The sequence below is a fragment of the Narcine bancroftii genome, chromosome 6, assembly GCF_036971445.1.
Source record: "Narcine bancroftii isolate sNarBan1 chromosome 6, sNarBan1.hap1, whole genome shotgun sequence".
NCBI classification, from domain to species: domain Eukaryota; kingdom Metazoa; phylum Chordata; class Chondrichthyes; order Torpediniformes; family Narcinidae; genus Narcine; species Narcine bancroftii.
Genome location: NC_091474.1, coordinates 144764024 through 144776482, shown reverse-complemented (window position 1 = coordinate 144776482; position 12459 = coordinate 144764024).

The window sequence follows — 12459 nt, the reverse complement described above, 5'->3', positions numbered from 1 at the left end:
GTGACCAGGGTGATGGGGCTCCTTTATGATGTTGGCTGCTTTGTTAAGGCAGCACTTCACATTGATGACTGAAATGGTTGGGAGATTGGAACCTCTGATGAACCTGTCTACGTTTGCTACCTTCCGCAACCTTCTGCGTTCCTGGCCAGTTGACTTCCCAAACCAGGCTGTGATGCAAACAATCAGTACACTTTCCACAGTGAACCTGTAGAAGATTTCTAGAGTATCCGACAACATGCTAAGATCTCCTCAGAATCCTTAGAAAGTAAAAGCCAGCTTTGCGTTTTTGTTATTAGCAGTTAGAAAGCAAAAGCAGACCATAGAATGTTGGGACAAAGGTTGAGTTCAGGGGGGCTTGACAGCATAGTTCGCCAAATGTTGGAGGTCAACGACAGCTGTTTTGTGATTCAAAATTCAGCACTTTGCTAATATCGATTGCATAATAAGTTGTAATAAGTTCCATGATTTCATAGAAAGCATGTTGAAAGTGTTAAATTGCAGTGGAGTATGGCTGCACATGGTTCTCCTGATACACTGAGATAAACAAATTAAAGACTGAAACTGTTTCTTAAATTCCTGGGAGTGGCTTTGGTTGGCTTTGGGGGAAATGGAAAATGGCTTTAGAGCTTGAGGATCAAGAGCTTGGAATATTACAGCGATTGGATGCTGAGGTTTTTTGTTGTCAATGAGCATGTGGTCATCAACATTCTCCAATACCTCGACCCATACAGCCAGAGCTGTGCACCATCTGACTGTTGTTGATGCTAGACACTTTAAATGATACACAAAGCCTGTAAACAAAGGTGGAAAAGATTAACAGTTCATTTTTGAACATAACTAGGAAAAGTGAGAAATCCAGGGTGTGCAGGGGGGAGATCAAAGGAAATATCTGTGATTGGGTAGAGACCAGGAGAGTTCAGATGACACTAGGCGCTTTCAAACTGTCATGTAAAATGAGGTTAACCAGACAATTTATATGCTTAGTAACCCAGATACATGGCGATTTGAAAGGGTCCAAGTGGGTCAACCTGGTCTGAACCCAATCGGGTCCCTGACCTACCTCAGAGGTGGTCAGGGAACCCAGTAAAACTTACCCAGGTGTCCTGGTCTGTTGGTTTGAAAGGGGAAACGGCTGACCCGGTTACTCTGGTGACGTCAGCTGCCGCGTTGGGGGGAGAGAGACGTTGCTGCCACGTGATGTGGCGACTGTCGGGAACACGATTGACAGTGGAGGTGGTGACTGACGGGGGAGGGTGACTGACTGTTGGGGTGGTGACTGTCAGCCAGTGGGGGCGGAGGGATGGGGGGGGAGAGACTGACTGCTGATAGTTCCTGTGTCATCGCGGGGGAGGCATCCCCCTTAAATTGCCAGGATGGCAATTTAATAGGTCGATTCTCCCTGCAATTTGAAATTTGCTTCCAGCACCTTTGCCCAAGTAATCACACCTGGGTCCCAGGAAAGCTAGTCAGGAGCTGCAGTTTGATAGGGGCACTAATATTCTCAATAGCCGTCACTGAAAAGGTGGTAAATGTGCATTCATCATTGATGACGTCTGAAGCGGTGGAAGAAGAGGGAGATGAATAAGCACAGAGGGAAGAAAATATACTAAATGCAGAATCCTGGACACAGAACACCACTGTGGTTGGGAATCAAGAATATGTAGGGAATATAGGGGTATGTATCATGTACACGCAGCAGCGTCAATTTTATTTGGCATCCTGTTTGCTCACAGCCATTGTAGGCTGAAGCCCCACCCCCCACCGCCCCCCTCCCGTCCTGATGTAAATACTTCTAACTGTCCTAAAAATGGAATGTTGAAAATATTCAGCAGGTCAGTTGGCATCTGTGGAGAGAGATATGCAGAATTAATGGAACCTATCACATCTTGTATCAATCTAGACAGATCTAACTCAAACTCAAAACGCTGATTGTCTGAAATTGTTGAAATCTGTCCTGATTCCTGGGAGGAGGAGGATAAGATTCATGGCTTTGAACTCCATTGGAACAGTCTAAGAAAGAAATGTAAAACAGCAATTGCATGGGAAAGTGCTGTCAGAAGAAATGCTAGGGAATTGCTGTTTCATCTGTTTAGGTCTCTCGACATTGGGATAGGATGGTAAACAGGGGGAAGATCCCATACCCTTGGCCACATTAATGGTGTTGAGGTTGAAAGAGTAGAAAGCTTCTAGATCTTAGAATAAATATCTTCAATAGCCTGACCCGAGAGAAGCTCATCGATGTGACAATTGAGAAAGCACACCAACGCCTCTACTTTCTGAGACGACTGAGGAAGCTTGGTGTATCCCCTACACCAAATAAAGCACACTTGCTGACCGCATGGCATAGGAGCTGCTCTGCTCAAGATTGGAAGAAACTACAGAAGGTAGTTCATTGCAGCTCAGAACATAACTAAAACTCTCCTCCCTTCCATGTGCTCCATCCAAGCTCCTGCTGCCTGGGGAAAGCAGCCAACATCCTGAAAGACCCGTCACATCTGAAACCCATTCTCTTTTCCCTCCACTCATCAAGGAGAAAGCTTAAGAGTGTGAAAGCACACACCGACAGGCTTAAAAGACGGCAGCTATCATACTCCTCAATTAACGGCATAACAGTTCTCTCAAAGCCCTTGCTTTGTGCCATCTGATCTTCACTGTAATCCTGTAACCTATAAATTGTGCTCTGTACATGGCTGTGTGAAATGCTAGAGATAACCTGTCTTATGTTTGTAGAAGACACCCCCCCCCCCCCCACCACCCTCACCGTATTTGGTATTATGTGACAGATATAAACAAACGTAAAATGGCACTTACATGGGAAACTGCTGTCAGAAGAAGAATGGTTCTTGGTGGAGATGGAAGTATAAATATGGGAATTGTGGAAGATAGTCCTGACAGATTGCCAAAAGGGATGGGGAGGGAAAATGTCTGTTGGTAACATTTTTGATGAAGATGGCAGGAATTACAGATGTGCGGAGGATGGTGGGTGGAAGGTGAGGAGAAGAGGAAATGGATCAGATGTGGTTGAGAACCCTGTCAACGATGCTGGAGGGGAGGGACCCCATTGTTAAGAAAAATAAAGACATTTCAGTAGCAGTGGCATTGAAAATGTCAGAAAAGAGATGATAGAAAATGAAGCATTCCATGGAACAACGAGCGGACCAATCTAGAGGATAAGGCTTTGGGCTTTCTTTATTTACCCTAATTATTTTCCTCTACCTAGATGATTAGGTATAACTGACTCCTTTTAATCTACTAGTGTCTTCGCTATTTCATACAAGCTTCCCTGGACCTTGCCACTAGCGTCCTGCAACATAATGAAGTAGATAAGTTCAGTCCATGGGAATACTTCTCTTTCTCTTATTCCATCCCAAGTAGCCTGGCTAAAATCAAGAGGTCACCGTGCAGGAAATTGTAGGTAATAGCTTGTCTCACCAATATATTTCATGGTCGACTGTTAATTTATTTTTTAACCTTATCTTTGAGTTAAATCTTCTTTTATTTTTGAACTCCTGTGTGTAATTTGTTTTCTTGTCTAAAGAAGCAACGTGTAAAGGTTGATAAGGAATACATGCGACTGAAATAGATAAAAATGTATCTATATAAAAGAGGATGAATGACACAGAGAAATTGTTCACAGAATAGACACTGTGATGAAAAGGAGGCCAAATTACAAGCATCACAAGTGCAAATAAGCTTGGTTACTTGATATCAGAAATTGCTTTTTTTGTTCATGAAACCATTAGTCAGCTCAACCAATTTTCAACAGCTTATTCTTAAGGATTCTGTTTTATATCCATGGGTGTCTCTCAAAGTGATACCAGGTGAAGCAGCAAGTAACTGGAAAAATGTGCGTGGAACCTTGGAGACCTGTGGTGACAAATACCGCAGTGAAACGATTTCCCTGGCCTTGCATTTATAGTGGTCTTCTTTCACAATGTTAAACTTAGACAACATAAGTGGGGGTAGATTAGTTGACACCTCGAGCTTTCTCTGGTGTTCAATAGGATCATGGGTATCCAATCTTGGCCTCTACATTACATTCCTGTTCTCACGCCCATATCCGTTGACTCCCTTCAAGACATCTGTCACTCGCTACCTTGAATAAATTTGGTGAGTCTCTCTCTGCAGCTCTTTGGGTCAAGAATTCCAAAGAGGAAGGAAGTTATTCTGTCATAAGCGGTTTACCTCTTATTTTAAGACTATGCCCCCTAGTTCTCGAGATCCCCATGCATCCTCTCAGCATTCATTCTCGATCCCTTTCAGAATCTTGTATTTCAATAAGATCATTTCTTTCTCTTCTACTCTCTACTAAGCATTGGTCCAAGATGCTCATCCTTTCTTCATATGTCAATCCTTTCATCCCAGCAATCAACTTGGGGGATTTTCTTTGCACTGCCTCAAATGCAAGCCCATCCTTCATTGAACAGCTCTCAAATAAATGGTGGCCACTTCTGGAGCTGCTGTAATGGCAGTGGCCGCCGTTGGTGTGGACCTGCTGAGAGTGGGGAGCGGAGACACAGCACTCTCATGTAGGGTCCAACCACTCGGCCCGACTGCTGTTGGCACTCTCCAGCCTTTAAATGGCCTGCTTAAGGAGCCAATGATGGTTTACTTTAAAATCCTATAACTACATGGTCTGGGCCTAAGGTAGCGACTCCTATGATTAGAAGTGGCCATGAGGAGTTGCAGACTCTGGGTAAGCAGAGGACTGGCGGAGGGCACCATTAAATGAGGAGGACCACCCTGTTTGAGAAGGTGAAGCAGAGAAGCTGACCCATGGGGTGGTGATCACAATGGCATACCAGTGAGGGGCTCTCAGCCTGAGGAACCCACAGTCTGCTGGTGACAGTGGTCAAGGGACTCACACCAGGCGGCAGACTGCTGGAGACTGGCTGGTCGAGCACCAGGTATTGGTACAGGGATGTGAGATGACACCTATGGTTCTGGAGGCTGCCGGATTGTGATGAAGGCTCGGATCTGGAGCTCAGGTTGCTAATGGTTTGGACTGAAGTCTGTGTGGCTGCGGGAGTGCCGGAGGTGAATCCATGGACACTCAGTGTTTCCGAAGGGACTCTCTTTTGCTTCTCTTTCTCTGACTGTAAGGGCCACTGGGCAATTTCTGCTGATAGCAAATCTTTGTCTGCCTTACGACAGTCTAAAGGAAATCTCATGTAATATCATACTTTCTGTTTTATTATATGACAATAAAGTAATCTTGAATCTTGAAGTGCAGGCTCACCAGCATCTGTCAATTTGCATCAAAACCTCCCATTTTTATACTCTCTGCCCCTTATTGAGTGTATTGTGGATGTTAAATTTCCACAATTAAATTCAACCACTGCCATTATGTCAGACAGAAACCTGGGAAATATCTGCCATCAGCATGTGAGAAAGATGATATGATGTGTTGAAGATATTTTCCACCGAGGGTGGATCGTTCTTCCTCCTACTGGAGGAATTCTTCATCCAGTCCCCTGCTTCTTAGCATTCAGTGTTTCACTCACAAGATCACAAGATAAAGGAACTGAAGTAGACCATTCGGCCCATTGATTCTGCCCCACCACTCCAGCATGACTCACATCTAGTTCCAATTTCTGGTCTTTTCCCCACATCCTTTGATACCCAGATTAATTATATACTTATCAATCTCCCCCAATGATCGGGCCTCCACAACTGTATGTGGCAACGAATTCCACAAATCCATGACCCTCTGACTAAAGAAATTTCTCCTCCTCTCTGTTTTAAATGGGTACCTTCTAATTCTAAGATTCCGCCCTCATGTCCTAGATTCACCCACCAAGGGAAACATCTTATTCATATTTATTCGGCCTAATCCTTTCAGCATTGAAGATGTTTCTATGAGATCCCCTCTCATTCTTCTATACTCCAATATATACAGTCCGAGAGCTGATAAACACTCCTCATATGTTATCCCTTGCATTGCAGGAATCACCCTGATAAATCTTTTCTGAATTCTCCCCAACATCAGTTCATGCCTTCTAAGATGGTGCACTCAGTCTTCCAAATGAGGTCTCACCAGTGCCCCATAGAGCCTCATCAACACCTCTTTACTTGGGTGGAAAGGCCGCTGACTTGTTGCAAGTGAGAGTCCCAGTGCTGCTGTTGAAGAGTGCAAAATGCCATAAGATACTTGTGACAATGAAACAGGAATGGTACAGCTTGATGCATTGGTTGCTCGTTTGTCAAATTTTCCTCTTCATATTGTGTGCAGTTCTGGTCTCCAAATTACAGGAAGGATATCAATAAGGTAGAGAGGGTGCAGAGAAGATTTACTAAAATGTTGCCTGGATTTCAGTATATAGAATATGGAGCGTAGAAGACTGAGAGGGGATTTGATAGAGGTATATAAAATTATGAGAGGAATAGATAGGGTAGATGTGAATAGGCTCTTCCCCTTGAGGGTAAGGGAGATTGGAACGAGGGGTCATAAAGGTTGGGAGCAAAACTTTAGAAGAAACATAAGAGGAAGCTTCTTCACTCAGGGAGTGGTGGCTGAGTGGAATGAGCTTCCGGATGTGAGGGGGGTTGGAGGGTTATGGGCAGGGAGTAGGTAGGTGGAGCTAGTGGAGTTTCACTTAAATCGGTGTGGACTAGAAGGGCCGACATGGCCTGTTTCCATACAGTAATTGTTATCACAGATGGAATGGTAGTTGAAGGAAATGCAATAATTTACCTATCTCTCCTGGCATTCCTTGGCAGTGACATCTCCAAGCTAATGCTAGCTGCAGCCTGTAAGATTATTAGCATCCTATGCAATTTTTGCATTTGACTGCACAGTTCCTGTGGATTGTAAATAAATGAATATTAACTTTATTTCTTGATATCTTGAAAATCGGCCATTCAAATTTAGAAACAAAGTGCAAATAAATTCCAATTTACATCAAATTCTAAAGTGTTTTATTTGATTTTTAATAATTTTTTTTAGAGATATAGCGCAGCAACAGGTCCTTCCACGAGCCCACGCCTCCCAAATACACAATTAACCTTCAAACCCCACACTGTTTTCGGAGGGTGGGAGGAAACTGAAGCACGCAGAGGAAACCCACATGGTCACAGAGGAGGGAATGTACAAATTCCTTACAGTGTCTGATTCGAACCCAGGTTGCTGCCGCTGTAATTGTGTTAACCACCACACTAACCATGCCGTCCCCATGCTAACTGTGCCACCCCCACGCCTACTGTGCTGCAATCAATTTATACATTTCTCATTCTCGTAGCAGTGCAGAAATGTAACTGGACTGAGCCTTCCTTTGAAAGTCTCCAAGCAATGCAATAGGCTATTATTTATATGTATGGCCCCATCACTGCAACCAACAATGATTATCTGGGTAAATTTAGAAAACCATGAGAAGTTCGGTTTGTTTGGTGAACAAATGAGCAGCTGAAAATTACAGTATAAATAACGCCCTACAGCTTAACAAGGACACAAGCATGAGAGCAGCTAGGGAAATGTCACCTTTTTCCTCAGACCTGAACTCTGTGGCAGCCAGCTCCACACGCTTCTTATCATAAGGCGCACACACGCAGCTTTCAATTCAGAACAATCGGCTTGCAATGTCACTGCTGCTGGTACTTGTGGGAGAGTTGAAGTGTCAGTTGTTCAGCGAGCTGTTCTGCAAGATGGAGATGGTGGCAATCGAGTCAATTATGTTGTGATGGCGACGGCACCTGGGGTAAAAAGGATCATTGCCTCAAATCTGCCTTCCAGAGGGCATTCAGCTTTGTTGCTCAATGCCACCTGTTTATATTCGTGACCACCGTTTGGCTGACCTTGCCCACAACTTATAAAAATATTACAGGTGGAGACTATAAATGTTCATGTGGCATTTAGCTCAACGTCATTATTTAAAGGGACAAATTCTCAGTCTCGGGGTTTGTCATTTCTTATTGGTCAGTGGTGATATTCACTTCTTTAATACTTCAACGGCAGCCTTAGTGGTTCTTAAAGCAAAATCTTTCTGAGTAACTGCTTATCATCCTCAATTATCTTTGCAAGATTGGATTGCAGCTGTGTTCTAACTTTTTAATTTCTTTGTTTTTTGCTTAATGCTTTATCTGTGGAGAGAGGTCATTTGAAGAATCCAAATAAAAATGTAATATATAATGGGGACTCTTAAAATTGTCACATAGATAACCTGTAATATTTCCTTTGAATTTTTTTTTAGTTGCATTCATTTCTATCCCAGTCGCAGCAATGGTTTTAATACTCATTTCCACACTGTTACCTCTCACGTCACCAGAAGATCTACGTATTGCTCAGTTTCTCTCCGCATGTTCTCGGCAACATCATTGAAAAAATCTCAGAGAGATTTCACTGAAACACCGATGACACCCAGCTTTACCTCACCTCCTGTTTCTCACATTTTAGCTGCCTGTCAAATATCTAAATGCAAAAAAAACTGCAGATGTTTGAAATCTGAAAGGTCATCAACTTTAGATGTTACCTTTGTTTCTCCCTTCTGTTTCTGACCTGCTGAGTATTTTGGATCTTCTGGCTTTATTTGTTTGGTAAACATCTTTACTGGATGAACATAAACTCCGTCCAGCTAATTATGCTGCATAAACTTGAAATTGTCTCAAGATCTGCTGGTTAACATATACTACCCTCCTAGCCTGCATTGTTCTGATCACACTTTATTCCTAAGCTTGTTGGCCTACATGAGCCCTCAGTGAAGCAATGGCTCGAGTTTAAAATTCTTATCCTCATTTTTAACTTGCTCCCTACCCACCATCATTGTAACCCTTCTCAGTCATGCGATCTCTAACATCTCTTCAAATTCTGGCAGCTTGAGGAGCCCCAACTTCAATCCTTGCTGGAGCCAAGCTTTTATCTGCCAAGGTGCTTAGGTTTGGAAACATTTTCCTTTTTCTCTTCTAAGTTCTCCTGAAAATTCAGCTTTGTAACTTACCCTTCAGTAATTTGCCAAACTATTGCCATGGTGGCTTAGTGTTGAACTTGTTTTGAATATGATTCAGTCAGTAAAACCACCACATTGTATTGAATTGAGCCACAAGAATGACATGAGACCGAGATATGATTTTCGATCTCCACAATGGAGTCATGGCAGGTGCACACAGCGGCAAATGACGTCAACCACTTTGCTGAGGATTCGCTAGTTACCATTAGTGATCTAAAGAGCATTGCTGTCATTATGCATACCTGGATGGCTCAACTAGCACAGCTGCCTTTCAAAAGCAGCACTAAAAATTGTCCATGTTTACACATTAAACTGGCACAGGGTGTATCATGGAAGGGTTGCTGTGATGGCAATTTGCTCCAGTTTGAACCATCACCTGAGAGAGTGGTAAGAAGTTGGTATGGGGTCAGAAGTTAACAGTTGAAGACAAACAAAGTCATTGGGAGGTATCTATTTTTAGTGTGACAAGACTTGCAAAATTAGTTTAGCATTTTGATGTGTTCATTGATCTTGCAGGTAGTAATAAATCACATAAAAATGATATCAGTTCTGCATAATTCACTTGTAGATTATTTTAAGCAAATGACTTTGCATCATGCCTAAACTAATCTTGGTATGCATTACTCACCCTGCTTCCTATTTTTTAATTACCTGTGTTCTCTTTCAGCTCGTGTTCCAGTATGGCTTTAGGTCTCCAGAGTAAACAAACCAGCTAGTTACACCTACATAAAATATGGTTAATTAATCTGCTCTTGTTCCCTATAGCAGTCTACAGACACAGTGTATACTAATTAATGGGCAGAATGTTAAAAGAAACAGTCACTTGAAGTACTTTTTTGGAGAAATCATGTTTTATTTTTTATATGCTTTGGTCTCTGCTTAATGAGCTGATGAAAGGCACATTTAGCTCACCGTCGCCTGTATATTAAAAAAGAAAAAAAAAATGCTTGAAATGCATCGCAAATCAAAACAAAATCCGAACTTGGAAGTCATGACATTGCTTTGGATTCAACCATTTGTTTGACCCTGCATATACCTTTAGTGTGCTTCTGCAGTTTTATCAACCATTCCAAACTGAATTTGAAGCAAAATCTTTATCCTTCTCGCACTCAAATTGTGGCTGTGTTATTTGCACAGCTGCAAAACTGAGCCTATGATATTTTTAGCTGCAGTAGTTCTCATCGTGTCAACTCTGCTGTACAGCAATGTCACTGAATCACACAGCCTGTCATTGCTTCAGGCACCAACAAAGTGTCTTCTTCACTGTGCAAATAGAGGCACACACAGACAAATAGTTTGCTCATTGTCATCTGCCAAATTTCCCCTCATGAGGAGTGTGCAACTTATATAGACCCAAAAGAGTTTATGAATTTTTCCAACAATAATTTTGAATACTCTGCCTCTGGATTGAACAGTGTTTCATTTTGGTGTACTGTGCTTTAAATAAGCGCCAGTAAAGTAAAAGGAAGTGGTCTACATCAAAGCTCTGTGGCTAACTGCTTCAATTGAAGTGTAAACACCAACACAGTTGCAGGTGTCTAGAGCTCTTTGTTTCCTGCAACAATCTGAGAGATGCAGTTCACAGGATGCAACTTAGCATTGCTTTCTCCAGAGCCGGCTTTAAACATCACTTACAGTATCATGTATAAATTTAACAATGATGTTGAGATAATTTTTGTGAGCTTATTTTTGTATTGCCAAGCGCTATTGGACTGTATTGCAAAAACAGCCTGTCTTTAGTCCCTTTTCCACTGGCATCTTATCTCAGGAATTTACTGGGACAGGGGCCAGTGGAAAAGGTACACTGTCCGAATGGCAGCCTCTACCCCTACTCATATCCCTGCCGTTTGCTGACAAAACCAGTGGAAAAGGGACAGCAGAAAGTCACCCATTTCCAGTTGAAGATAGAACACTCCGATCCACGGGGATGGGTTGTATTCAGTGGAAAAGCAATTAGTGTCCTAGTTAAGGGCGGCCCAGTGGAAACGGCATAAAGGGCTTCCTATCCTGGGATGCTGCACAGCCAATTAACTGGGATGCCAGTGGAAAAGGGGCTATTATTTCAAATAGTGACTATGTTTCTTCAGTTTATTTCATCATGAATATCTGCTCCAAAGGCTATTACCCTGAAGGGGAAATCCTATGAAAGAATGGCAAGAGGGAAATGAAAGAAGAGCCTCTATCTATTCATTTGTGTACTTCCCCCTAAGATGGTTTCAAATAAAACTACTCAATGTTAATAATGGCTTGGCCCCATTAAGTGCCTGGTGCATGATGACATGAGGAGATTAGAAATTTAAACATATGGGGAAAATCACAGGCTTAAACCAATTCCCTGTCAGTTCATGGCAGATGGCGCTGCAAGATTGTAAAATGCTTGCCTTTTGAATACGTCAGGGTGCAGTCTTGCAAGTAACAATGTCATCCTTGTGGCAATCTCTCTCTTTGTGGCCACTCTATATCAGCACTGCAGTTGCCCAGAAGGAGATGTTTGCAAAGAATTTCATTGCATTTACAGAACAGAAACAGGTCTTTATGACCCTACTCTAAAGGCCTCTCTTATGATCCTTATCTGTTGGTATCAGTATATCCTTCTATTCTTTTCTCCTCATACCCGTACCCAATTTTGCAATAATTGTCAATTGTTTCAGTTACACACACTACACGGTAGCATAATCCATACAATTCACACTTTGATCCACAGTTTCTCCTGACTGCCCTATTGGATTTATTAATGAATGCCTTTTTAAAAGTTCTGATCTTCATTACCTTCATTGTAGTACATGTACTATGTTGGTATAGATAGATGACAAGTAGAAACATGCGTGTACACACACACACACACACACACACACACACACACACACACACACACACACACACACACACACACACACACACACACACACACACACACACACACACACACACACACACACACACACACACACACCGCTTTTCCACTAGCACCCTGTCCCAGGAATTTACAGTGGAAAAGGATCACTGTCTGAACACCAGTGTTAAATAATGTAATTTCACGTCGGGGATTAATCATCTCTACTCCTACTCATATCCCCAGCACTATCTGACGGTGGCGTGCTGATAGAATCAATGGAAAAGGGACAGCGGAAAGTCACCCGTTTCCAGTTGAAGGTAGAAAACTCCAATCCCCGGAGATGAGTTGTGTTCAGTGGAAAAGCAATTAGTGTCCCAGTTAAGGGATACGGCACAAAGGGCTTCCTATCCCGGGACACTGCACAGCCAATTAACTGGGATGCCGTGGAAAAGGGGCTATTGAATATTTGGAGAGAGTGGAATAGACAAAATGCATGTATTTCAACAGCTCTCTCTTTCTCTAACGACTCAGCATAGTCACAGAAATGTATGCAGGTGGAATAAAACACAAATAAATGGTGATGTAAAGAACTGACCTTTAGTGAAGGGATAGAAAGGAAGGAGCCAACACCATCGGAGGGCACAGAAGAGCAAGCATTGAGCAAGCTAATCCTGAGTGAGTACT